Source organism: Mirounga angustirostris, unplaced genomic scaffold (genome assembly GCF_029215605.1).
Source record: "Mirounga angustirostris isolate CCGP_5_RB_7025 unplaced genomic scaffold, mMirAng1.0.hap1 SCAF_13, whole genome shotgun sequence".
Classification (NCBI taxonomy): Eukaryota; Metazoa; Chordata; class Mammalia; order Carnivora; family Phocidae; genus Mirounga; species Mirounga angustirostris.
This window is the reverse complement of record NW_026991721.1, coordinates 37,583,977-37,609,120: the sequence shown is the minus strand read 5'-3', so window position 1 is coordinate 37,609,120 and position 25,144 is coordinate 37,583,977. Positions and strand designations below refer to the sequence as shown.

The 25,144-nt window shown below is 49.8% G+C and overlaps 2 long non-coding RNA genes across 2 annotated transcripts in view; one reads left to right on the top strand and one right to left on the bottom strand.

Moving 5' to 3' along the window:
* LOC129046352 (uncharacterized) overlaps nucleotides 1–7,093 on the bottom strand; it is a 31,960-nt gene extending 24,867 nt beyond the window's left edge. Inside the window, exon 1 of the long non-coding RNA XR_008507480.1 lies at nucleotides 6,828–7,093. This is a non-coding gene — a long non-coding RNA (uncharacterized LOC129046352). The remainder of the gene's footprint in view (nucleotides 1–6,827) is intronic.
* A 4,611-nt stretch (nucleotides 7,094–11,704) lies between these two features.
* On the top strand, nucleotides 11,705–22,268 carry LOC135362251 (uncharacterized). Its single transcript, XR_010406723.1, has 3 exons — nucleotides 11,705–11,867; nucleotides 21,587–21,637; nucleotides 22,005–22,268. It is a non-coding gene; the product is annotated as an uncharacterized LOC135362251 (long non-coding RNA).
* The last annotated feature ends 2,876 nt before the right edge of the window (nucleotides 22,269–25,144 follow it).

Sequence of the window (25,144 nt, the reverse complement as noted above, 5' to 3'; positions counted from 1 at the left end):
ATGGGAGTGGAAGGCTTTCCGTGGTGCGGTCCCCTGGCCACAAGCCACAGGAGCTGCACTTCCGACCTGGGCAGTCCCAGCAAAGGGGAGCAGTTTGTGCAGAGATCAGTGTGCCCTGGCCTTTTACATGTGGCCTTTTCCCAAGTGGAGAGGTTGATCACCATTGTCTCTAAGGTCCCTTGCCGCAGTTCCAGCCCACCCATCTCCCGGACTTCCTAGTGGACAGCCCAGCATAGAAGGAAGTCAGGTAAGGAGCAGGTCCCCTCCTGGGCTTCAGTCTCCCTGTCTGTGCCCTGAGGGGCAGGGCTGGATGGGAGGTCTTTGTCCTGCCTGCAGGGTCAAGCGCTGGGACTCCAGAGTCGGGGAACCCCAGGTCCAATCCCAGCTCTGCTTGTGCCTTTTTGTACAAGTTCCTTAACCTGAGCCTCACTTTCCTCATCTGCCCAAACGAGACCATGGTAATCCCTGGCAACCATGGCCGTAGGGAGGCCTAAAGGAGTTTATTCCTGTGAAATGTTCTGCACGGGGCTGGCACATGGCAAACACCCAATAAATGATGGCTCCTTTAATCACCCCGGGAAGACCTCCCGTTGCTGACACTCTTGGAGCCGGTGTGTCTCGCTCCCACTCTGCCCCCGGGGTTTGGCTCCCTGCATGCTCCCTGTCCTGGTCAGGAAGCGCCTTGCAGCCCAAGACAAGGGAGTTGGACTCACCAGGCAGGAGAGGAGCCAGTGGACATTATGTTCCTTCCCAGGAATGGGAAAGTGGGAATGTTCCTGGGCGAGCAGCAGGGCTCTGGGGCAAGCTCGCCCGGGAACATCCACCCCCCTCTCCCCTGCTGCCCTGAGCCCTGCTGGCCGTGCTGGGCCCCGTGGGGAGGGAGGCGCATCACAGAGGCGGCCTGGCCTGCCTCAGGCCCCCGGCACATCTGTGCACACACACATGCATTTACAGATAGCCCCACGGTCCTGCACACACCCAGTGACACACATCCACACCCACATGGCCACGTGTGCATCTGCATACATGAGTACACACGGAGCTCACGGGTCCTGAAGTCCGGGCCCCATACACACATGCGCACACATGCATTTCTTCACTCCTACATGCTTACCCATACCCACAAACACACACACCTTCACCCGCCCAGTCACACAGGGACTGGCACTCCAGAGCACACTTACATGAATGTGTGTAACATAAACATGCACACACATAACCAGGAACAACAAACTCCCTGGCCTTCTAGCCTTCTGGCAGCTTCTGTCACTATACTCTAAATAAAACAGCTCATGCCCTGTCCCCACTACCCCGAGAAGCAGCCTTTCCCCAGCACTCCCAGGCGTTCACCTGCTCCATCCCAGTGCATCGGTCTCCTGACCTCCCTCTCAGCAGCCCCTCTGCCACCCCATCACCCATCCTCATTCCACAGGGCCACCCACATGAAGTTCTCGTGGCCCCAGACTTCTGCTGGTAGTACAGAAGTGAGCAAAATCAGCTCTATCTTCTCCCAAACCAGGTGGCCATTCCCTGTCTCCCTGTCCATGGGTGCCTCCTGCCTGGTGTCGGGGCTCTGTCTTCCCTTCCCTTGTCAGCCTCCTCTCTCCCGCCGTTTCTGAGCCCTCGCTCCCAGTGCCACTGCCCAGCCTTCACCCATCTGGCCTCTGGGCCTTCCAGGGAGCAAAGCTCAGATGCATTTTAGGCAGAGCAATTTACCCTTCTCTCGTGTTTCTCCTTCCCCTGCCAGGCCAGGGACTAGAGAGGCCATCAAGGCATTTTCCTAGAATGATAATAAGAAGAATAGTAATGTTAATGATAAAGCTCCGTTAGAGCAGCTCCCCCGAGGTTAATTGTGCCTTTCTCTAAAAGTAGGGAGAAGTAGTTGCAGGTAGTGTTTGGTATCAGTGGTATTTTTTTCTTGTGTACACACACACACACACGCACACGCACACACACACACGCACACTCATACACTCACACACAGCAGGCTTGGAGAATTAATTTTCTTTTTCCTGTTCTCTCCCTCTTCTCCCTCTCAGAAAGGAAGAGGCTGAACCCCCAAATAGATCCCAGCAAGGCAAGGTGGGCTTGGGTGGGAAGGACAAATCTTGGTAGCAAAGGGGACAGGGCAGAGGCGGAGCTGATCTGTTTTGGATGGTTCCAGGGTATTTGCCATCACACCTCGCACTTCCCTGCCTCTCGGCCTTTGCTCTCAGTGCCTCCCCTGTTATGGTCCTATCAATGCGCCCGGCTCTGCTGGTCCAAGTACCGCCTTTTCAAAAGCTCTCACCCCTCCCTGTCAGTCCACAAGGACTCTCTCCCACTCTGTACTCCTCATGGGCTGTCATGCGCACTTTGGATAAGATTTCCTCCACCTTTTGGTTTGTGGGGCTGGCGAGGGAGCCTCTGTCTGTCTCCCAGCTCTGTTGTGAGTGCCTGAGGAATAGGGCCCATGTTCCCCCAACTTCAAGCCCCTAGTACAGCCACATAGCCTGGCACAAAGAACACTCAAAAAATGACATATCTTTATCTTCATTTCTCTGGATCTGTATATGATAGATATCTAGGTCATATCTATATCATCTATATCCATACCCCTCTGCATAGTAGTTTAGAGCAGTAAAGCTGCCTGGTCCAGCCAAAAGTCCTCGACCTGAACAACAGGAAGCCTGATTTCTGGTTCTGCCTCTACCGCTTACTGGCTTTTTGACACTGGACAGACCATTTAACTTCTCCCGATCTCTGTTTTCTCATGTGGAACAAGGGGAGACAGGAGTTGAACAAGGACAGTGGTTTTCAGACTGGATTCCAAGGAACCCTAAGGTTCCAGAAAGATACAATGGAGAGAGCAAGGCCAGAAGGGAGGAGGCGATGGCCGTTGGATCAGGCCCGTGGGCTGCCAGGGCGGCTCCTCCTTGCTCTGTTTTATCTACTGCAGTTCCACACAAGATTACAGTCTGACCCAGGGTCCCGTTGCTAAAAAAGGAAAAAGAAAACTTTCTAAAATGCTGGCCTCGACGCTGTGACAAGGGCCTTTCCAGCTCAGATAAGCCAGGATTTGTCATCTCTGTCACCCCATAAAATGCCCATGTAATGAGAAAGCAAAAGCAATTCTTTCTTTATGGATTTAGGGCTATCTTTCCTTTTGTTTCTGGAGGCAGTGACCACCTTTCACCTCCCCACCAAGACTAGGGTGCTCCTATAACCTCCCCTTGCCTCGACTTGCTCATGTAGCAAATGAGCACGCTCGAGCACTTCACTCTTAGGGTTTCTAAGGAGACTGGTATTCAGTGCGTGACGAAGGCAAATCCTCCCCAGGACAGAGCATGGAAAGTGTGCTCTGAGTGATGGCTTCGGTGACCCCTGGAGTCCCAGGAGCCTCTCTGGGCGTCACGCCTGGCTCGTGGCTAGGGGTTGCAACCTGAAGGTAAAGATAGCCGTGTGATTAAGAGCCAGTGTGCCGTGAGACATCTAATTAGCCATCGTCTTCCCAGGAGACAGCTCAGTTGTGTAATTGTTATTTCCATATTTTATACACCCTCCATCAACAAAAGAGACCCGGGCCAATCTTTCACCAGCCTCATTGTTTGTTTGCATTCCAGCTATGCCAATGGCCCCCTTCTCGTCTTTCCACGGTTCCCACCCACCAGGGAACTTGCCTGCTGGCAGGCAGGGTAGGGGTGCAGGGACTAACTCTGACATGGGGCTTCAAAGACCCATCTCCAAGGTCAGCACCCTGACAGCAGCTGTGTTGGTTGGGTTTCCTGTCTGGCTCAGGGGAGGGCCAGCGACGGCATCCCCCCATTTACCAGTCTCTTTGTAGGGAAGGTGTGGTGTGGCGTGAAGGACACTGGGCTTGGCATCAAACAGGACCCATCTTTGTCTAGCAATTTCCTTCACCTCTCGGAACCTCGGCTTCCTTCTCGGTTAAACCAGGATCCTAGTACCTTGCATCAGGAGACTGTTGCAAGGCTCTGTCCTTCAACACATACTCACTGGGTTCCCCGGGATGAAATGATGTTCACGGTAGATCTCTGCGATCCGAGAGTGCTGTCTCGATAGGAGTTATTCTCACAATTGCCGTCTGTCCTCGACTATTCAAGGAGGTTTTATCAAGTTTAGATTATCCAGACTCGTTATTATGAGATTATTAGACTGGCCAAGCCCTTCCCACCTGCTGTTGCCTGTCTTGTGGTTTTCATCGTGGTCAGTTCAAAGAGGCGGATTCCTTGGAGCAAGCTCAGGAGGGAGAGACGCACATCCTGAGGTTATTATTAATGGCAATTGTTTCTCTCCCAGTGGGATACACATTCAACCTCTCTCTTACTTGGGCAACTAAGTAAGAAACTATGGGTGCTATAAAAGAAATATAAGCGCAGGTCCCTGACTTCCACAGAATCCATCTAATTGGGAGGGCAGAGATCCTGTAGCAAGCACCATTTTTACGAGCAAAGTACTCTATGGGCAAAGCACTTATCCTCCTATGCTTCTCATCTGAATCTTTTAAGTGGAAGTTATTAGTCCCACTTCACGTACAAGAAAACTGAGGCCACGTAGCTGGTAAGTGGTGCAGCCTGAGTTTGCTGCCTGCCTTTGGCACTGCGCTGAGATTGTCTGCCCTGTGTCCATCTCCCCCTGCAGACACTGAGCTCCTCTGGGCAGGAGCCCTCTCTTCTCATCAGAGTGCCTGGCAGATGCTGACCACTGAGATAGCTCATTCTGGGGCCCAGACTCCTCCCAGTCTCTCCCCACTCCCCTCCCCTCCTAGTCACATCCCAGAAGGACTTCTGCCTTCCCGATCTGCCTGCCAGCAAGTAATTCAGGGGCCTCTGCTCAGCTGCCAGGCTGTTGAGGCAAGCGAAGACTTGACTGGGGCCCGGGGCTCCTGGCCCAGCTCCTGGATCTATCCTCCCAGACAGAGGGGGAGGTCCCTGGCACGCAGGATGCTGGGCCCTTACCTGCCAGCAGGGCCGGGGGCTGCTCAGCCCGCCAAGAGGCTGCGCCATTCACAGCGGCCAGTGGAGACAGAGCGAGCCCAGGAGGGCCTGGTCAGCGGTTGCCTGGGGGTTGAGAAATGTGCTGGCTCCAGTCTGGCTCCTTCATCTGAGAAACAGGGGAACCTGACCCAACAGCCCAGTGTTTGTTTCTGCAATGTCTGGAACAGCCATACACACCAGGCCGGCCTGACAGAGCCTGCGCCTGGGGAAAAGTGCCCTGTTTCTTTACTCTCTCCTTCGGCCCATGTTCAACAGCCTGGGACCAGGGAAGCCTTCTGAGTGTTTTGCTCGGACCAGGACTGATGTGCCGGCCTCATATCTGTGCAGGGCCCAGGCCCTGGGTGTCCTAGAGAAACTAGGCATGTCTGGCTTCTGCCTTTGTCCGCAGAGATGCACTGGGAGGTGCTCCTGCTCAGAAGACAGCAGGCCTGGCTTGGATTCCAGCTGACACTTACCAGCTGTGTGGCCTTGGGCAAGTCACATAACTTCTTTGAGCCTGCTTCTTTACTTGCCAGATGGGGATAATAACAGCAGACTTACAGGGTTGTTGTGAGGACAGACACACTGAAATGATACGTTTAAATTGCCTGGCACATAGTAGATGCTTAATAAAGGTACACTCCTTTCTCTTTGCCCACCACGCCAAGGCTTCCTGACTTTCTCTTGCCTCTCACCTGTGTCCACAACATGCAGAGAACACAGAGCTTGGGCTTCTACACCAACCATGGTCCAGCAAGTTTGCTATGTAGGCTTCCCCGCCGTCTGGGCTACTGCAACTCATTGCACCCACGTTGTCCTCAACACACACAAGTGAGGGAGGTGGCATTGTGTGAATGCATAGGTTCTTACCAAGAAACAGCCCACTCACAAATCTATGTATTAACCTACTCCATCCATCTATCCATTCATTCATCAAACATTTACTCACTTCTACCCTGTGAAGGGACCCCAGGAACGCAGACATGAACAAGACACAGTCCCTGCCCAGAATCTAGTTATTGGAGTAGATGCACAAGTGAAGAGATAAGAGTCCATGGGTGAGGTACATTGGTAGAAGAAAAGTACAGAATTATGGGCTACTTCAGAGATGAGGCTCCTAACTCACCCTGGAGAACCAAGGTAGGCTTCCCAGAAGAGGTGAGGCCAGGGCATTAAGGGACAATTAGGTATTTTCTAGGCAGAAAATAAAGAGAAAGATGTTGTAGGGAGAGAGCGCACATACACAAAGGCCTATGGGCTAAGAGAACATGCGCATGTATTAGTTAGAATTTGCCAAGTACCATACAAATGTCCCCAAGTGTCAGTGACGTCACACAATAGAACTTTGTTTCTTGCTGTTGCGAAAGATCCAGCACTGGTGTTCCCAGCTGGGTGGTTCTAGATATTCTCTTCCATACAATGATTCAGGGACCCAGGCACCTTCTATTTATGACTCTGCCATCCTTTAGAGCCTCAGAACCCATCACTGCTAGCCATGGCCCCAGGAGGAAGATGAAGTTGCCTTTTAGTGAGTACAGAGTAGTATCTCCATCAACCTGTGTGAAAAATTTGCAAGAGTTGGGGAAAGTTGGAACAAGTTATGCAACGAAGTGGCAAGAGATAACGGTTGTACTGGGAGGCAAGACCAGAGCGTGCAGGTGAGATATGCCAAGCTAAGGGGTCCGGATTTAATCCTGAGCCTAGTGCAGAGTCATCAGAAATGTTTAAGGAGGGGAGTGACATGATCAGATTTGCTTTTTAGACTAATTACTCCAGCTGCAGTGTGGAGGAGAGAGACGGGGGGCAGTGGAACTGGTGAGAAAGGTAGTTTGGTGATCCAGGCCATCTTACCTTAGGGATAGCAGGCAGGTGGGTGTTGGCAGGAAGCCTGGGGATCAGAAGGCATCCTGAGAGGCAGTCTGGGTCATCGATTGGCATCTGCATCACTGCAAAGCTTCAAATAGCTTTTGGGTCCATGTCTAGTTCAATGGCTCATTGAACCTCATGCTCATGAAATTATAGTCAATACAGGACAGCTTGTTTGAGTGCTGTTTCCACCAGCCTGGATCGCATCTATTAGGGATGTGGTCAATAGATGTGGACAACACATATGCTAGCTTTTGAAGGAATCAAACATGTTTGTGTTGTTTTTCTGAACATCTGCGTCTTTCTATCTGGGTCAGGCTCTGTTCTCCAGGCCAGTTTCTCAATACCTCTGTCTCCCTCGAGAGAAGCAAGGACTTGCCCCTGAGGATCAGTGGGAAGAGGGAGATTTGCTTGCCCTTGGAAAGGGGCTCTGGATCCATGGCTCTCTGTTCTCCAGAAGGCCCCCTGTAACTCAGGGGCACATCACCGAGAAGGGGCCCTGTTGCCCACAATTCTTGAGCCCAGGAGGCTGCCTGTTTGCTTCACGCTGGGAAAAAGAAGAGATCCAAGTCCCTGTAAGCAGTTCTTTTCTTGAAGTCTTTGAGCCTTTCACTTACTATGAAGGATGCTGGAATTTCAGGTTGTCCCACACCTTCCGGATTAAGATACAAGACCTGGTCGGTCCAGATCCATGTGGTATAGACCCATACCCTGTGAAATGCGACAATGAATTTGCTCTTGAAAAAAGGGAGCTTTGGCACTGGAAGTTGAAAATATTCAAATGGGCCAAATATAGTCCCAGCACAGCTCATCCGTTCCCAGATAAGGCTTCTTTGAGGTAGCAGGTGAAAGGACTTCCAAGCCTCCCTGTTTCTGTCCATCTAGGAGTTGGGGTTTGGTCTCCTGGCTACATGAAGGGCCATGACTTCTAGCCTCTGTGTTCCCTGGCTACCGGCCTTGCGTCTGCCTTCAGTCTCTGCATTAGTCCCAGCTTACCTCTGTGCTCATGACCCCTGACACTGTTCCCTTTCCCAACCCAGCCTGCCAGAGCTGACACATGTAAGGTGATCGGGGGCCCTTTGTAACTAGTGGGGGTTTTGTTCTCTTCATTTCCAGGAGACTTCGTAGGCTAGACTAGCGAATTGGCTTTTATTTCAGTTACAGATTTCTGATGAAATAAGCATAGCTATTATTTACTGAACATTCTATACCTGTTATTTTATGAAGTCCTCACAGTAATCCTGAGGATACATATTGTTACCCACTTGTAAGGGACACTTATAGGATTGTGTGCTTTAAGCCCCCTTTTGCAGGAGCCCCTTCTATAAATCTGTACGGTTTCAGCAGGAGCTACCCGGTTTCTGTGGGATCCCCACCCTTGGGCCCACATGAGTGATCTCAGGGTGAGCCAATTGTTTCCTTCCCTGAGAAGTTTGGTACTAGGACTGAAAGAAGGAGATCAGTTTCTCTCTCAGTGTCTGAACAGTAATGAGTAAAACACAGGGAACTTCAATAGCCATGCTTTCTATCATATGAACCAAAAAAACAAGCCTTGGGCTTGAGAAAGCAGAACTTTCTGGAAGCAATAATGTGGTAGAGTAAGATAGATGTGGTGGAGTGAGACAGACCAGGCTTTGAAGCCTGTCTTTGCCAGTTACTAACCATGTGGTTTGGACCAATGACACTAATCCTACTATTATCTAATACTTATTGAGTCCTTGCTACGTACCAGGCATTGTTCCAAATGCCTTGTATGCAGACTTACATACACTGTACATGTGTCCTCACAACAACGTAAGGTGGTTTCTATTTTCATCCCGCAAGGACACTTTACCCACGAGGACACAAAGGCCCAGCATAGTTATCAATGTGGCTGAATGTACAGAGGTGATTGATTGCATCTCTTGAGCCTTAACCTACCCCTCTGGAAATAGAGAGAGAGTCCTGGCCCTTGCGCAGAAAAGACCTAACATTAGCAGGCGGAGACTGCCATCCGTACAAAGTTGGCCCTTATCTGGTGGATTTCTGGAGGGCTCCCGCTATTCCTTGATAAGGGAAGGGTGGCTCACCACGCCTAAAACGTTTGTGCAAACAACATGGCTTTTGCTTGAGGACCCCTGACACATCTCTACTTCGGTTCTGTTGCATGAAGGAGAGGATGAAGTAGATTCACTGCTTTGGAGGGGGTTTGGCCTCCAGCAGCGCGTATGGAACAGACCCTCTGTGGGTGGCCCCACAGGGAGAGCATAGGCCGCAGAGCAGAGGCCCCTGGGGCCCTTCCACTGCCATCACCATGACTATTTTTACTCCTCTGATAATTGTACTTTAGGACTGGCATCCTATGTAGAATGGCAAAATATTTCTAGATATTTTATCCACAAAGGAAGTATTTATTTCAAGAGGTTTTCCGGTTTTTAATAAGGTTGTGCATGGGGAGGACACTTTCCATTGCTGTATTTTTAGGTTGCTTCTCTGGGAAACTGAGTGCCACAGGCCCGCTGATGTCAACGTAGCAGAAAGAAACCCATTGCTGATAGAGGCCTTCATGGTCTCCTACTTCCTTCTCAGAGAAAGAGATTTTCTGGATGCCTCACAGGTGGCCATGGCAGAGTGAGACCCAGCTGCAGAGCTGGGCACCGTATTCCCCCCACTGCTGCCCATCTCTACCTGTCCAGCGGAACCAGGGGACCCAACCCTGACCAACCAGCCTTGTGTGTGCTCAGGAAGGTGGAGTAGGAAGTGGGGAAACGTGGAGGAAGGGCCCAACCATGGGATCCCCTCCTAGGAACGGGCAACAGAGTGTAGACATTCAATTCCATCTAAGACCTTATCTGAATTCAGCAGGGCTGAGAGGAAGGAGGAAAGGTGACTAAAGGCCTCCTGCTTGTTCATCAAAATCAGTGTGTATATGTAAATGAAGCCAGGTTTAGAAGTGCCGACAAAAATGACAGAACCCACTAAGCAGGTTATTGAATTAAAAAACACCATTTGGGCTTTAAAAAATCTAAGTGGTTCAGAGCAAAGTGGGACTTGGAGCTGAAGTTACCCATTTAACAAATTCCATCTCATAACTCGGTCATCTGGAATGGTATTTCCTGAAGCGGAGCTATTAATAGTAGGTGTTCTGGGAAGAAAGGTTGCTTTGGTCAATAAGTTTAGGTAATGTACTAGTCAACAAAGTTGAGTGGGTATCTTTACTGCAGGACTTGTCAGAGCCTGTGCACATGCATTGTGAAACTCCAAGAGAAGACTGTGGTATAGTATTATAATACACACACACACACACGTATTATCTAAGTATCTGTAGTGTGTGTGTATATATATAAATACAAGTAACATATATATAATACTGTACTTTATAATACACAGCATTGCCCAGACCTACTCACCTGAGGATCTCTTGTTATGCAGCACCTTAAGGGACCATCATTTCAGGGCCTACTCTGGGAAACAGAGTTTTAGATGGTGTTACCCTGTCCCCTAGGCCTAAGAGAACAGAGAGAGGCTTTAGCCAGCCCCGTTTTCTGAGCCAAGTGGCTGGGTTGTGAGCTAAGGGATACCAATATAGGGCTCAAGAAAGATGACATATTGGCTTTTGGTCCTTTGGGGATTCTCTAAACCTGGTTGTGTTGAAGTCCAAGACCCACACCCAGGTGTTCTCCCTGTGGAGGGACATTGTGGCACTGACAGGGGTTCAGCACACTCAAGGGACGGCTCTCCTGGGATCACTGCTGTCTATCAGGCCGTGGGTAGATGGGCCCTGTAGCTCGTCTGCTCACCATCCCAAACAAGCAGGTGCTGATGACCTCCTGGTGGGCCAGGGGTCCCTTTAAAGTCTGGGTGACGAGGGATCTCAAAGGTCTGGCCCAGCCCTGGGATGTCTGAGTGCAGGTGGTTTGACTTTGTAAGGTGGACTGATGATAGCTTTCTCCAGTCCCCTTCCCTGTGACATTCAACCCATCAGCAAGCCGCTCACGTCTACCTACAAATGAATCTCAAATCCACCCTTCTTGGGCCACCTCTCCTGCCATGAGGCTAGTCCAGGTGACCATCATCGTTTGTCTGGAGTATTGCAGCGACCTCTTAGCTGGTCTCTCTGCTTCTACTCTCGCTCTCTTCTAACCTGTTCCGCACAGCGATCAGGGAGTTAAGCCTCTTGGCAGAAGGACACACTCCTCACCGTGACCCGCAAAGCCCTCGCTGAGCAGACACAGCGGGCTTCCAGCCCCTGCCAGCATGTACACTCACGGCGTGAAACACAGCTCCCTCTGCTCCTCACAGGGCGGGTTCTTCTCACCCTTCAGGTGTGGGCTCAGATGTCACCTCCTCAAAGAGGCTTCTGTGGTCACCCTCTCTAGAGGAACACAGCCTTCCATCCCCAAGCATGTACTTACTCTCTCTGTTTTTCAGAGCACTTGGTCTGTTTCCTTCCTAGCACTTACAAAGATCCGAAATATCACAGTTTTGTTTACATATGACCTGACCTGTCTCCCCCATCCATCCCCCCAGTATCCATCTAAAATGTAAGCGTCCCAGGGGCAGTTGTTTGTGCTGTATTCTCAGAGAAAACAGTATGTGGCAAATAGAAGGTGCTCACCAATACTGGTTGAATGAATGAATCAACGAATGACCACTTTATGTGTGTTGGGGGACAGAAGTGGTGGTGGGGACAGGGGTTGTCTCAGTTGCAGACCTCGGGTGCTGTGCAGAGGCCACTCGGAACACCCCGGAGTCCCCGAGGTCTCCACTTTCCCACAATGGGCTGCACCCCTGGGGGTGGCTCTCCCGTTCCCACCATCCCCCTTCCAGTGTAAGCCAGCCCCACCCAGCAACACTCCCAGGAGCGGGCCGGTCAGTGAAAGTTCTGGACTGTTTCATCAGACGAGCACTGAGAGGCAGAGCCCTTTCCTCAGCATGAGAATTGTTCAGCACAGGGTTAGGAAATCTTCCTTCCTGGAGGGCTTTATAAGCAGAGAGATTCTCATCCTTCTGGGGCTGTGTGGGGCAGACTTCCGTCTGGAGATGGTGAGTGAGAGAAGCTAGGCACTTAGATGACCTCAGGAGTCAGGAATCGGCGGTGGCTCGACTCTTGTCGGACCTGGAGTTGCACTGCTGGGTTCTCCCTGACTCCTAATTGATCGCTCTGACTGCTTCCTCTCCACCTGGGCTCTGGATGCGCCAAGGCGCTGTGCACTGGGTTGACGGCTTTGATTAAGCAGCTTTGATCTCTGTGGAGCATCTCGGAATAATATCTTTGCTCTCAGCATCTGCGCCAATTCCCAAAATAGTTTAGCCCAGCCAAGCAGGAGGGGGGCTGGATTGCAAAGTGTATTATATGAGAGATTTAAAAAGAAAAGGCAGCTGCAAGCAGTCAGGGGTGTGTGTGTGTGTGTGTGAGTGTGTGTGTGTGTGTGTGTGTTAACGTGGGCACCCAAGGCCCCCGGAAGATGATTACCATGCTACCCTTGTGCACCAGCCCTGTGTTCCCAGTGGCTGCCCGCTGTGAGAGAGTGGGCAGCTTGCATCAGTCAGCCCCTTGAATCAAGAGGCAGTTCTCTGGGAGAAACAAAAACATCAAAGGCCCTTGCTTCTATTTACTTGGCTTTTGCTTGTTTTCACTAAGACATTTGGAAACTGGGTGCCAGGTTGCATCCTGCATGGCGGTCCATCTGGCGGGGGCCTGAGCTTGCGGGCGTGGAGTGGGATTGCCATGGTTTTGAGGTATCAAGCCTATATGCAATTGTATGTATGCCACGGGATGGATGTGTCTGTGCTTCCAAGTCCCTGTGACATATTGGGGCACATGCTCACCACAAAGTTGGTGTTTAACCACCTCCACGTAGTTAAACACATGGATGTCTAAGCGTCCTGAGTTGGAAGATTGGCACCCTGCGTGTTTGCACTGCGATGCCTGGGGGTGCGCTCTCTCATTGCAGGGATGAGCATGTGGATGCGCAGGGCTGAGTGTGGGCACACACATATCCATGGGCTGGTGTGTTGGGTGATGTGCACTGGCTGTCTTTTGGTGGGTTGAGTGTCCTGGAGGGCGACGGTCTGTGCACCAACAGAAGGATGCATGTATACTTACATTTGCATAGGGTGAACTCCAGAAATGAATGCTGGGGAAAAGGTGTTTGATGTCAGGGCATTTTGAACTGTAGGTCATTAGTTTTTCCCCTTTGGTGCCCCTCCCCTGGGAGTTTTGTCCTTGTCTGTAGCTCCCCCCGCATTCACAAGTGGAAGAAAAACATCTCTATATGAGACCCTTTGTTCCTCTATAGGAAGCATTCCTCTGTGCTGGGTTTGCTGCAAGAAGCCTTTGTTCCTATGGTGGCCACAGGCCAGTGGATATGAATTTATGCATCTAATATAACCCCTTGTGGTGAAGGCCTTTGTACTGAAGCTGAGAGATGTGGGAGCCAGGAGGCAGGCTGTGGTCTAACATTCCTTCTGATCCAGCCATTCATGTGCGTTCCTTTGCTTGGAGGATCCCCCAGCTATGGGTCACAGGGCAGCCACGGAAGCTAGGCCCTTGCTGGAACTAGAAAATAAAGCCCTGGGAGGGAGTACTCTGTTTTCTAGGGCCATTAAGGGGTTTGAGCCTACAGGAAGAGGTCCAGAGATGGTTGGGGCGGTTGGGTTTCAACCTAAGGGGGAAGTAGGTAGCAGGGGGGGACCTGAAAAGGTCCCAAATCCAGACAGATGGGCCATCAGGCTAGGGCAGACTATAATCAGGGCACTGCAAGATGAACCAGTTAGTGGCATTTTGTGTGGCTGGGGTGGGGGCTGGGGGGCTTGACGGAAGGCCACATCTGCTATTTCTCAGGGGTAGTTGCCTGGAGCACTGTATTGAGAAGAATTCTCAGGCCAAGTACATCATTATGGGGAAAGATGATGATGGGTATCTGAGTGTCCTATTGCTGCTGTGACCAGTTACAGAAATTTGGTGGCTTGTAACACACAGATTTATTCTCTTCCAATTCTGGAAGTCAGAAGTCCCAACACAGGTCTCGCTGGGCTAAAACCAAGGTGTCAGGAGGACTGCATTCCTTTTGGAGTCTCTGGAGAGGGGAATCCATTTTCTTGCCCATTTCAGATTCTAGCAGCTGATCATATTTCTTGGCGTGTGGCCCCTTCCTCCATCTTCAATGGCCAGTTGAGTGTTTCTCACACTGCATCTCTCTGATACCAGCTCTCCTGTCTCCCTCTCGCACGTAGAGGGAACTTTGTGATTACACTGGGCCCACTCAGATCATCCAGCATCATCTGTCTCAAGATCCTGATATTAGTCACATCTGCTAATTTCCTCTTGCCATGGCACATAACATATTCACAGAATAATCAGAGATTACGACATAGACATCTTGGAGGAGCCATACTCTGCCTACCATAATAGGGATAGATTAGTAATGTTTGCCAAGGCCCTTGTAGGAGTTTGGGGTGATAAGAATGCCAGATGTTCACCATCCCTGGTCTGGTACCTGATTACAGGTGGAGTGGATAAGGGACATCAACAGGCTCGTGGGGGTGGGGCGGGGGACAAGAAGAAAAGGGGCCTGCCATTTATTGAGCCTTTACTCTGTACCACGCACCTGCTCTATGACTCAGACACATGTCTCATTCATTATCAGCACAACTCTTTGGGTGGACAGGTAATTAGTATTTTACAGGGAAGAGTGAAGCCCAGAGAGGTTATGCGACTCACCAAAAGTCACCTAGCTGGTAAATGACAAGGTAGAAATGCAAAACCAAGTGACACGCTAAAGCTGCCCCATGGCTGACTCCGAGGACGGAGCAGCTTCTGACATGGCCACAATATCCTTTAAGATGGAGCCGGTTGCAGGGGCAGTGGTGCTGATGACTGATGACAGAGCCTGACACAGAGCTTTTCTCTGGAGCCCTGCCCACCTTGCAGAGGATCCTCCAGCTTTGCAAGTGGGGTTGAGTGAGAGGCCAGGGCAGGGGGCTTCAGCCCTATCAGCAGAAATGCTAACGGCCTCCCTAGCAAATGGCAGAAAACGCACGCCCAGCATCTCTGAGTGTGACTTTGCGCGAACGTGGTTTGCGTTCCGATTGTCTTTATTACCGACCTTGAGGGGCTGGTGGAGTGAAGCTGGCTGAGAAAAAAAGAGATGTGGGGTGGGAGCTCTGTTTTTTTTTTTTTAATACAGATATTCTAATCGGCACATCAGGACTGTTGGAAATGGAGCAGAAGAGGCCGGCAGGCCGGCTTCCTCCTGCTTTTTGTCTTTTGTGCCATGTGGGACAGCCACACGAGGCAGGTAGGGATGTGGATTTAGGACCCCCTCTGAGCGGAGCCCTGCAGGGGTATGTGCCATGGGCCCCAGACTGGCCGGAGGTCAGAGGGCAGAAGGGAGGGTGGGCTCAGTGCAGTCAAGATGCAGGGCCTGGGGAGCTCACAAGGGTGGGGTTATGTTGGAGTGTATTCTAGGGGCCAGGGTGCTGGTCAGAGGCAAATGTGACAGGATGCCTGTTTAGAAGGAATCATACAACAATTTTCAAATAGCACCTATGCTCTAGGCACGATGCTAGGTGCTTCAGGTATAAAATCATCAATCCTAGTAACAACACCAGCAGATATGTATGATTGATTTCCCCAGTTTACAGCTATGGAACATGAGGCCCAGAAAGGTTAAGTAACTTGCACAAAATCACACAGCTTGAGTGTGACAGAGCCAGGACTCAAACTGAGGTGTAACTTACTCTCTGGCCATGTCTCCTCAAGTACTGCAGGCGGACACTACCCCCCTCCAGCCCAAGCCTCCAGAATTTCTAAAGGATCTACTGCAAGCAGGAGGCAGGGCACCAGGCAAGGTCGGGCCCTTCTGCACAAAGCAGAGGCAGGGTAAGAGATGATGCTTTCCCTCCAGGTCCTTGAACTTGAACTGCTGTAACTGGCTATCCCTGGGTCTGTGGTCTGGACAGTCCCAATACAGTTCCCGTAGCAAACTGCCCTCAGCACATGGAAAACCACAGCCCTGATGGGGCTGAGGCTGAGCATACGCATGCCTGCACACGTATGTGTCTGTCCACCATTGCGGATTCCAGTTGGGATCTGTCGTTGGATTCCCAGTAGGCATGGAGACTCGGGCACCGTGCCTCAATTGGTGCCACCATGGAAGGGTGTGGAACAGCCCTCGGGTCAGACCTAGGGCTAAAGCTGCCCTCTGCTCTCTGAAATGCCCCTGTCCCCTCGATCCCCACCAAGCCGGGAACTTCAGAAACCTACCTGCAATACAAAAATGAGCCTCTGCTGGACGGTTGGTATCCGGCCTCACCGCAGGCAGACCGGCACCATCCTCCATCGCCATTCCGACCGGGAGGCAGGCAGCATGGCCCCTTCTACAGACGAGGAAACTGAGGCGCAGCGAAGTTAAATGACTTGCGTCTGCAACAAGCAAGTGGCAGCACCAGCACCTGCGTCCAGGTGTTCCCGCTCTCGAACCTGGATGCCCATGCACACCTTGCTGTCTCTGAGGCCAGTCCCTCTTGGGGGCTGAGCCCTGACCGCTGACAGGTGTGGAATGCCTGCAGAATCAGACCTCCCGACCCACCCTTTCCTGAAGGGGAGCATGAAGGGGGGCCGAGGAGGTGGGCCCTGGTGGGTGGAGGTGGGGGTGGGCTCTGGCTCTTCCTCCTGTGTCTGCTTCAGGGAATGCTTGGAATCGGAGGGTCACGGAGCGCCTGTCGTGTGCCAGACACAGTGCAGGACTCTCACGTTAATCCCCCCGCACTGCCGCGAGTTAGAGTATTAGTCTCATTTTACAGGAAAATGAGAACCCTGAGAGGCTGAACCATCTAATAGCTTCCCGGGGCGTGTGTGGGGCCGAGGCTCATGTGAGGGAGGCGGCCGGCTTTGCGGCGGTGAGCGGGGCTGGCCAGTGCCTGCGGGGTCCTTCCGGAGCCGTGGCTTCCTTCCTCGGGAATTGTGTGAGCTCCCTGCTCCAGACAGTCGTTATTAAAAATTGAATTCGATCACCTGCCGATGAAATGCCTTGTATTAAAAACAAAGGCAGTAACTCAAAACTCATCACTTGACTCACTTTTTTTTTTTTTTTAAGATTTTATTTATTTATTTGACAGAGAGAGATAGCGAGAGCAGGAACACAAGCAGGGGGAGTGAGGGGGTGGGGAGAAGCAGGCTTCCCGCAGAGCAGGGAGCCCGATGCGGGGCTCGATCCCAGGACCCTGGGACCATGACCCGAGCCGAAGGCAGACGCTTAACGACTGAGCCACCCAGGCGCCCCTAGAATCACTTTCTTAATAACTTTACTACTCCGTATGCACTTGAAGTTATTTACGTCTGTTGTTTCCCTGTGATGGGAATACTATTTAAAATACTACGTAATGGTTAGTTATGCACACCTCTTCCCAATGCCACATTCAAAAGATGTCCCATCGGTAGCTGGACGTGAGCCCACGCGTGAGTATTTATACCGCAGAAACAAGCAAACGGTCCAGATCGGGGCTGGTTTTATTTTTCCTGGACAGCCAGCACACCACTGCCTGATGGGGCTCACCTGTGTCATGTCCCAGGACTGCCCAGTAATGCAGAGGCAGGGGCCCGGGGTCGTGAGTCTGAGTAGCTCAGTCCCCACTGAGGATGGCTCCTCGCTTGGCTGGACGGTAAGCTTTGCCGGCGGCGCTACGATGTGCAGGACAGTCCTGGAGAGCGGTTGCTGATGGGGACCCCTGAGACATCACCAGGGTTTGCTCTTGCCATTCCGCTATGGTTGGCCTTTGGGGGGACAATGGCAACGTCACACACCGTGGCAGTAACACAACTCAACACTTGTACAATTCTTTTTTTTAAGATTTTATTTATTTATTTATTTATTTATTTATTTATTTATTTATTTAACACAGAGAGAGAGAGAGAGAGAGAGAGAGAGAGTATAAGCAGGGGGAGCAGCAGAGGGAGAGGGAGAAGCAGACTCCCCGCTGAGCAGGGAAGCCTGACATGGGGCTCGATCCCAGGACCCTGGGATCATGACCTGAGCTGAAGGCAGATGCTTAACTGACTGAGCCACCCAGGCACTCCTCAACACTTGTACATTTATGAACTAAGTGTAGAGAAATCAGAGAATATGGATAAGTCACAAGGAAATAAAAAATGACCCAAATTTCCACCATCTAGAAATAATTACCTATCTATCTTTCTACATTGCTTGTGAATGCTTTTAAAGGATTATATTACACGTATGTTTTGTAACCGGCCTTTTTGTCATTCAACATTATAAACCTCTTTCCATGTTAATTTGTATGGCATCTGTTTTAGTGGCTGCATAACATTCTATCCTATAAACTATGGATGCCTCCTGTTTTGGGGCATTTAGGTTTATTCCTGTTTTTCTCACATGCACTGTGCTAGAAGGAACATTCTTGTCACTAATCCTTGTATATTTCCTCCAGGTAAATTCTCTAGAGTAAGATTGCTGTGTTAAGGGGTGTAATACATTTCAGTATTTGCATGTAGTCAGTGGGTTAAATGTTCCCTCCACTTTTCCCACTTAATCTGAGATTGAAACAAAGCAGTCTAAAGAATTTTAGAATAAGACTTATCACTCCATTTTTAAAATGGTCTGGAGAGAATATATTGTAAAGAACATTTATAACTCTAAGAAACAAAACAGATGAACATAGGGGAAGGGAAGGAAAAATAAAATAAGACAAACTCAGAGAGGGAGACAAATCATAAGAGATGCCTAACTCTAGGAAACAAACTGAGGGTTGCTGGAGGGGTGGTGGGTGGGGGGATGGGGTAACTGGGTGAGGGCACGTGATGGAATGAGCACTGGGTGTTATATGCAACTGATGAATCACTAAATTCTACCTCTGAAAATAATAATAGACTGTATGTTAATTAAATTGAATTTAAATAAAAATTTTTTAAAATGAACACTTACAGCTTAATAAGAAGATAAACAATATAGTTCAAAATTGGACAAAATATTTGAACAGATATTTGACCAAAGAAAATTTGAATGGCTTATTTGAATGGCAAATAAGCACATAAAAAGACACTCAACATCACTGATAATCAAGGAAATGCAAAATAAAACCATAATGAGATACCTCTACGTACCCACTGGAATACTAAAACACAAAAGTGTGCCAAATACCAAGTGCTGACAAGGATATGAAGCAACTGGAACTTTCTTATGTTGCTGGTGGGAATGTGAAATGAGGCCACGACTCTAAAAAATAGTTGAGCAGTTCTTGCAATGTGAAACATATATTTACCATGTGTTATAGGTTGAATTGTATCCCTCAAAAAGATATGTTGAAGTCCTAACCCCTGGTACCTGTGAATGTGACCTTATTTGCAAATAGGCTCTTTGCAGACATACTCGAGTTCAGATGAGGTCATTAGGGTGGCCCTAATCCAATGTGACCCATGCCCTTCTATAAGAGGAGGGAAGTTTAGACCCAAACACACAGAAGAGAATGCTGTGGGAGGACACAGACAAAGAGGGAAGATGGCCCAGTGAAAATAGAGGCAGAGGCTGGAGTTTTGCTGCCACAAGCCAAGGACTGGAGCTGGGGCTTCCAGAAGCTGGAAGAGACAAGAAAGACCCCTCTCCCAGAGGGTTCTGAGGGAGCAGGGCCCTGCCAACACCTGGATTTCGGATTTCTAACCTACAGCACCGCGAGACAATAGATTGCTGTTGTTTTAAGCCACCCAATTGGCGGTACTTTGTACGACAGCCCTAGGTAAATATATATGCACGTGACCCAGAACTTCCCTGCCTAGGCATTTAACTAAGAGAAATGGAAATGCAGAGTTACACCAAAGCCTTCTTTACCTATGAGCATGGCAGTTATTCACAATAGCCCCGAACTAGAAACAATCCAAATATCCAACAAGTAATGGATATGCAAATTGTGCGGGCCATACAATAGAACACTCCCCACCAATTAAAAGGAATGAACTACCAATGCACGTGCCAACATGAACGAATCTCAGAAAACACGCTGGATGATAGAAGCCAAACAACAAGACTACCTACAGAATCATCCCATCCATGTGAAATGTTAGAAAAGACACATTTAATCCTTAGTGTCCAAAAGCAGAAGGTGGAGCTTTAGGGTGAGGGAAGTGTCTATACCTTGAGTGGGGTGATGGTTAGAGTGTCACGTTTCAAAAACTCATTGACCTGAACCCTTCCAGTGGGTGCGTTTTATTCTATGTACCTAAACTTTCTCAATAAAGTTGGCCTGAAGTGGGAGAGCTATTTGCCCAGGGTCACGCAGTTCTGATGGCCAAGACTGAGCGTGAGTCCCATTATCTGCTTCTTCGTTCAAGACAGCTCTTAGGAGACAAAAACCATCCCACCAGGTTTGCTGTGCAAGGCCCTTAGGTGTGCTACACAGAGCCTCTTGACACACTTGAAGAGCCTTTCCCTGGAAGGCGTTCTTCACAGCTCATCGGGGAGGGTGTCTTTTCTCAAGGGTCCTGTAAGAGCACAGAGATTAAGTAAGGGCCTGACTCAAGCATTTTCAACCTGCCAGGCCCCCCCGGGGGAAGAGAGGCCCAGGTGCACTTCCCTGGGGGACAGCGGGATGGGAACGCCGGGTCGCGTACTGCACGGTGGGACACGTGACGTGGCATGTACGCAGGACGTGCTCAAGGGAATATCCTTCGCCACACACGTCAGCAGGTCATGGTGACTGCTGACTGTCCGTGAGCTCCTGCTGAGGACTACTGCTGAGAGGCAGGACCGCTGAGAGGTCAAGAACCCCCTTTCCCCTGACGCTTGTGGGGCCTCAGTTTCCTCATCTGTAAAGGGAGCATTTGATACTGCTTTGAAATTTCACGGAGAAGGAAGTGCCATTAATATATGTGAAGCACTTAGCACCTTGTGGCCAAGGTAAAAAGCTCAGTGTGTGGGAAGTGGTTCTCTCATTTGAGTTATGATTACCCATCCTGCTTCACCGAAGAGTCTGCGGACGATCCAAGTGAAAAATTGAGGCGGGTAGCCCGGCTGGTTATCCACTTTAGCCTTCAGAGCAAAGACAGGGCAGATGGTGGCTTTGACAGATGGCATCTGTTTCTCAAAACCATTTCTGGCAAGATGAGTCACAAAGCGTAACAGGGTATGTCTTCTTTCTGACCTAGAAGGATGAGTATCTAGTTAGGCTGGATCCTGGAGGACGTTGGGTGCCAGGGTAAGGAGTTTGTTTTGTATTCCATGTACTGTGTTGTCATGGTGGACCACAGAACATCCTGGAGCAAAGAGGGACCTGACAAAGATGAATCTAGGATATTAACCAATTAAATGAATCTTACTGGGAAAAATGCAGTTTGTGTCCCTATGATTCCAGCTCACGGAGGCCATCATCCAGAGTCTGTACCAGGGCTGGGGGCTCTGGTAGGGAGTGCTTGGAGGGATCTTGGCTTGGTACCAGCACCCTTAGGACCAGCTTCCTCCTGGGGGCCGCTCTGGCCTGAGCAGGCACTATTGAGCCACAGGATGGGTTTCTGGTAGAGGTCTGGGTCAAGGAAGCCCCAATCCCAGGCCCTCTGCAAGAGTGCTGAGGAAACAGGCCAAGGGTCAGCAGTGAGGGATGTGTACCTGGACATCTCTCTGAATCAACCATGATATGAGTGAGAGACCGAAGCTTTCCGCAGACGCTGAGCATCCTCAACTGGATACGCTTGGATTTGTAGACAGAGAATTATTGATTTTCCTCTCCTTCCTTTTTTTCTCTTTCTTCCTTAGCTTCTCAAGGACTACATGTGTACAACAACCAACAACACAGGAGCATATGGGGTATGAAAGCAAAAGCATGACTTCAACCTCCATGCTTGCCCTGAATGCCCTTCCCCCCTGCCAGGAGGTAACCACTGTTAACAGTTTGGTGTGCAGCTCATGCATTTACATGCATATATGTCCATATCCAACTATAGAGCTTTGTTAGCATAAATGGAACCATCCCATACAGAGCGTTCTCCACCTTGCTTTTTCACTTGGCAGCTTTCCATGGCAGCACATATAAATTCACTTCTTTCCTTCTAATGGAGGCAAAGTGTTTCATACTTTGCATGGGCTATAATTTCTTTAACTAGCTTCCTGCTGCTGAGTATTTATGCCATTCCCACCTTTTTTGAGACTACAAAGCATTGGTTTTTATTTGCAGAGCTCTGGAGAAGGCAGAAGGCTGCCCGGCATTGAACCCTCGCTCACTGAACAATGCAGCTTCGCAATCATCATCCTTGTTTCCACACTCTGCTTTGGGCTCCCCCTTCACCTCAGCCTCTCCTGCCCTCAGCCTTAATAACATGTGACACTTGGCACCAGAACGACAGAACCATGGAGGAGCTCCACTCTGTCTCTGATGCGCTGTGTTTCTTTAAGTGCTCTTGTTAATGTTTCATGATGGATGGCGGTGAGACCTGGGAAATGTACCAGCCTGGATTCTTCAAGTATCTGCTTGTGCTAACTTAATGTATTCATTTATTCAGCGTGACAGTAACAGGGGGGAAAAAGTACTGTGAATGCAGAGGCGAGCTCCAAAGGGAGGTAAAGGAGGACAAGAGGGAGAACATTAACATTTATTAGGCCCCTACTAAGTGCCAGACATTTTAGATGTGTGCACTCATGAATATTCCTCATGTACCCAGGACGTTGTTGTTGGTATCCTCATTTTGCAGATGATGAAACTGAGGTGCAGCCATTTGCCCAAAGACATGCAGACAGGCAGAGCTGGGATTCAAACCCAGAAGTGCCTTGCATCAAAACCTCATGCTTTTCCCATCTGACTCTGCCATCCTGGTTGCCCTGTTATTGGAAGACATCAGAGATAATGAGGCATGACAATAACAGCTAACACTTACCGGGCGCTTACTATGTGCCGGGCACCAGTCTAAGCTCACAAGGCATATGAGCACATTTATAATCGTGTGAGGGAGTGAACCCGTGTTATGCCCATTTTACAGATGAGGAACACAGGCTTAGAGATCTCACATAACTTGCCTGTGGTAACACAGTCCTAGCTGGCAGAGCTGGGACTCGAACCAGAGCAGGCTGGCCCCAGGCCCCTTGGGCAGAGCCACTTTACTTTCTTGCTTCTCGCCTGGATGACCCGACAGGACAGAACTTTAGGGGGGACTGCAAAGGTCAGATGGCAGCTTCGCACTCCTCTGGGCCACTGGCTGGAGAGGAATATTGTCCAGCTGCTTTCTCGGTTTCCAAGGAGTCAGGAGTCTGGTGGGGAGGCGGGGGGGTTACCTTGAGAAGACTTTTCTGAATGGGAGCTCGGCGGCTCAGGGGCCTTGCTGCACTGTGGTTATCTTACCACACGGTTTCCAGCTAAGCTTCCCTCGAAATAGTAAACAAGTGACAAAATGCAGAGCACAGAGGGACAGTGCGGAGGCTCCGCATTTCCAGGGAGAAAGGCTGCAGGAGATATAGGGCCAGTTCTCAGTGGCGAAGGTCCATCCCCCATCTCGGAGAGAGTCCGTCTCACTTGCTTTCATGGAGCTTTGTGCTCTACTGGACTCTCCAGCTCAGCACTGGTCTGGTGGAGGGACCAGAAAATGCCAAGCCCCTGAGATGGGAGGCAGCTTGATGTGCTTGAGGAACAGAAAGAAGGTCCCTATGGTGAGTGAGGTGCTGTGAGCAAGGGAGAGGTGACTGACGAGAGGGGGAGAGGGGGCCTGGAGCCAGACTGTGATGAGACTTGCAGGTTGGGGTTTCCCTCCAAGTTGGAAGGGAAGCCATTGGTGGTGGGGGGTCGGGGGTGAGGACTGGGGATATAAATCTGACTATAAAAACCCCTGAGAAATTCTAACAAGTATGAGTGGAATAGAGTAGGGCCACGGGCTCAACCTGGCCTTCTAATATTTAGAGTCAGAAAAAGCAGGAGAGTCTAGGGTAGATTAGAAAGGCTACCATCATGGCTACTCCTTTTTGAGCATATAACTTACATAAGTTACTTACTTACAGAAGTATATTTTTGATTTGTTTGTTTGTACTTCTCAATACAACTGAGCAGGCAGCCCTTGTTTTACACGTCTAATATACAAAAAAAGCACCAAAAAAGTGTGTGGTTCAGAGAAGGTAGGTATGGTGCTGAGGATTTGAACTCAAGGTAACTTTCAATGTCTGTGTTCTTTTGATGATGCCCCATCCAGGGCTGGGATCTTCAAGTGGATTCTGTATTTTAGAGAAATGTGCCTATGTCTGAATTGTTGCCCATTTCCCACCATCCTGTGCTGCCCACTTCCTTAGGCTGTCTGAAAGCACTCCAACCCTATATCCTGAAAGGGCCAGGAACACATGAGTTATTTATTTATTTATTTATTTATTTATTTATTTATTTATTTATTTATTCGAGACAGAGAGAATGAGAGAGAGAGAATACATGAGAGGGGGGAGGGTCAGAGGGAGAAGCAGGCTCCCCGCCAAGCAGGGAGCCCGATGCGGGACTCGATCCAGGGACTCCAGGATCATGACCTGAGCCGAAGGCAGTCGCTTAACCAACTGAGCCACCCAGGCGCCCTGGAACACATGAGTTAGTGACAGCAGACAGGTTAGACCAGATGGGGAGGACCTTGGGGAAAAGACTGTGTTTATGTCCTTCACCACCCAGGCAAGGCTCATCTGCTGCCCTGGGCTCCAGGCCCCTATGTAGGCAGGAAGTGAGACGGGAGGAAGAGCTGGATGTCTCAAGAGGATTGGACAAACAACAGGTCCAAGCAATGAGATCTCCCCAGAAAGAGAAGCCTGGGGTGACAGATAGGAGCAGCTTTCTGGATACATCATTAGATCAAAGACAGAAGCACTGGGTGACAGAGACCCATATTAGATCTGGGGCATAGTTGGGGACCTGGAAACACAGCCCAACATCAGGTATTGTTAATAATGAAAGCTACTACTGTATATCAAGCACTTTGTGCCAGGTACTGTGCTAAGGACTTTTATATGTACTACTGACATTTAGTCCCAAACGAGAACAGCTTTTACTCTGCTAGACATTATACACTTATGAACTCACTTACTTTTCACAAGTCTATGAGGCAGGTACTATTATTATTCCATTTTACAACTTAAGAAACTGAAGCACCAAGAGTTTAAATAAGTTGCCCAAGGTCACATGCTAATAAATGGCAGAACCAGAATTTGAACCTAGGCTGTCTGGCTTGAGTTGAGGCTTTTAACCACTGCTCTATAGTGAGCACTTCACACATAGAAACTCATTTCATCGCCATGACAACCACATAGGTACCATTTTTATCTCCACTTCACATACGAGGAAAGTGAGTCTTAGAAGGCTGT